The following is a 3,129-nucleotide window of genomic DNA, read 5'->3' as shown; positions in this document are numbered from 1 at the left end:
TATTTCTTCAGTTTGGGCCCCTCCACCGCCTTTGATTCCATCTTGCCTAGGGTTGTGGTATTCACGAGAGTGCTTCGCGAATTCTTCAATCAGCTCCTTGACCTCCCTTGGATTTTTTTTGTCAAAGGTCCTTGAGAGTCAAGGAGTTGTCTTGTCATAACGCTGACCCCATCATAGAAGATTGACATCTCTTGTTGCACATTTAGATCATGCTGAGGGCAATTTATGAGCAAGCCCTTGTACCGCTCCCATGCTTCGTATAATGACTCCCCCGGCTGTTGCTCAAAGTTGGCTATTGCCTTCTTGAGTTTAGCTATCTTGGATGGAGGGCAAAACTGGTCCAGGAATTGCTCACGCATTTGAGCCTAAGTGGTAATTGTACCCGATGGAAGTGATTTTAACCACTCCTTAGCAGCTCCCTTGAAAGTAATGGGAAGCATCCTAAGCAAGACGGTTTTTATGTTGACATTTGGGACATTGAAGTAATCTGCAATGTCGTTGACTTCATATAGATGCTTAAAAGCATCCTCATGATCTTTCCCAAAAAATGGGATATCCTTCAGTGTAGTCAAGATGTGCCCCTTCAGCTAGAATGTGGGAGTGGCAGGTATTGCGAGTTGGACTAAACCGGGACCCACATCTTCTCGGATCCGCTTCTTGTAAGCTCCCATGGACATCTCTTCAATTGATGTCATCTTGTTCCTTGGCTTGTTCTCGGGTTCGCTCGTATGTTCTTCAAATTCCGGCTCGGTATCGTATTCGGATTCGGTTTGGACAGGTATTTGATCCAAGTGCTCAAAATTTCTCTTGTTCCTTGAGGATGAACTTGACTCTCCTGTCTTCTTTCCCGACTTTCTTGAAAATGCTGACTTTAATTCTTGCAGTGGCGTCTTCTTATCAGTCTTAATGTGAAGTGCAGCTTCGGAATCTTCAATTGGTGGCACCAAAGGTGTGGTAGATCCTTGGTCATGAACTCCTGCAAACTAAACACAAATAAAAAAAAAAGTAAAACTGAAATAGAAAAATAAACTAAAAACTAAAAATCACAGCTTTCACGTCGTGAGTTTATAAAACTCACGTCGTGAATTCTGTGACAGAAATAGAAAACAAAATTTTTGTTATATGCTAATAAACAAAAATAAATAACTAATTAAATTTTTGTAGATTTTACTCCACAAAAAGAGTCGATTAATCTAATGCAACTAAATAAACTAATAAACTGGCCGTTCCCCGGCAACGGCGCCAAAAACTTGATGTGCATGAAAGTACCCACTAATTTTAATATTTATAACCTAACAAACTTAAACTAACTATGCACTTATAGGCAGTGTACCTAGTCGGATTACAGTATAGCTTGGGTAAGTCGGGTGTCGATCACAGGGAACGGTGTTACTAATTAATCTATTTGCTATCAAATTAACCTAATTATTAACAAGTTTATAAAGGGTTTTATCTGATTTTACAAGATCAGACGAACTTAACTCAAATTCAATCAATAAGTAAAAACACACTATTGTCTAGTTTAAATCCACTTCTTCCTTATGGCTAGCTAATAATTATGGATTATCTAGTTGGTTTTAATTGTATTAGTAATTTAATTCTAACTTTACCAATAATTAACTAATTCATGTCAAACTATGTATGGTCACACACAATTAAACACAGAACCAATTATGAATATGAATATGTTATGTAAGATTTATTATGCAAACGCAATTATAGTCACAATCCACATTCTCTAACACAGCTAAGTCTATTTATTCTAATTACTAACTAAGATTGGTCAATCCTAGCTCTAACAATTTTATGTTCACTAAATTATTAGGTAAACAAGTTCATGCAGTTAATGGTCACTAAGCTACACAGAACATGACATAAAGCAGCTAGAGAAACAAACACAAGCATGCTAGGTAACTAAAAATCAAACACAAGCAATTTACCAACTAAATAAATCCATAAAAATTAAGCTATTCATAAGTTGGAAGCTTCATCTAGCTAAAAAAGAGTAGCTAGATTCAGCTGCTCATAATAGCAACTAACACACTAACACAAATCAAAGTATAGTGAAACATGTTCCTAGATAACAAATAAGTAAACTAAATTATGGACCTTCACTCTTTTGGTGTTGAAAGCTTCTTTCCAGGACTTTTCTTCTGCTCAAAATCGCCTTCTGGAACCCCTTTCTCTAGCCAAAAGTCCCCTCTATTCGTAATGGTCAAGGGTTTATATAGTTGTTGATTTTTATAAATTCACGTCATCAATAATAAGATATTCACGTCGTGAGTTCCAGATAACCGTGCCCGTCAAGGATTCCTTCACTCGCGTACATATCTTCTAGAACTAACTCTCACGTCGTGAATCTTCCATTTCTCACGACGTGAGAACGCTTTTTCCATATTTTCTTTTCCTTTAATCTTTTAACTCCCAGAGTTTCTTCCTTTAACGCTTTTAATCCCTTTTCTTCAAAATGTCTTCTTTTTTGCTACAAATAACATTTAAGCTCATAAGTACCATTATTCTAAACAAATTACCAACTTTTTAATAAAAACGTACTTAAATATTGCCTAAAAATAGATATAAATATGGAAATATCAAAAACGTAATTGTAGGGGTATGAACTCACTTGATAGATAGAAGAAGGTGAAACGATAACTGAGCAGAACTTCGACTAGGGAAAGTTGAATTTCTCGGGATTCTCGGGAATCTCGGGTGTCTTGGGAGTGAAAAACCTTCCTTCGGAACTTGCTATGAAGACCAGGGCTTCAGGATGGCTTCGGGGGGTTTAAACGTAGAGCTTCGGCACGAGAGAGAGAGAGAGAGAGAGAGAGAGAGAGAGAGAGAAGAAATGAGCAATGAAACTCAACACCTTCGGCTGCTATTTATAGCCCTAAATTGGGCACCACGTCGTGGTACACCTCACCACGTCGTGGTGAGGGATTCTATCATCTTCCGTTGACAAGACGTTTGTTGACGCACCTGGCACCCATCAGTCACAGTACCACGTCGTGGTACACCTCACCACGTCGTGGTAGGCCTGACAACCTCGGATTTCGGGTCTTGGACTTGTAAAATGCATAACTTTCACGTATGAGCTCCGATTTCAACGTTCTTTATATGCACGCGAAGGTG

At 38.3% G+C, this 3,129-nt stretch overlaps 1 non-coding gene across 1 annotated transcript; it reads left to right on the top strand.

The window, feature by feature from the left end:
* Positions 1-204: 204 nt before the first annotated feature.
* Positions 205-311, top strand: LOC145060754 (small nucleolar RNA R71). The gene has a single exon (XR_013686938.1). It is a non-coding gene; the product is annotated as a small nucleolar RNA R71 (small nucleolar RNA).
* Positions 312-3,129: the final 2,818 nt, after the last annotated feature.

This window comes from Lactuca serriola, chromosome 6, assembly GCF_051521515.1.
Source record: "Lactuca serriola cultivar US96UC23 chromosome 6, Lser_US96UC23_V15, whole genome shotgun sequence".
Taxonomy (NCBI): Eukaryota; Viridiplantae; Streptophyta; class Magnoliopsida; order Asterales; family Asteraceae; genus Lactuca; species Lactuca serriola.
This window is presented reverse-complemented; position numbering and strand designations above follow the sequence as displayed.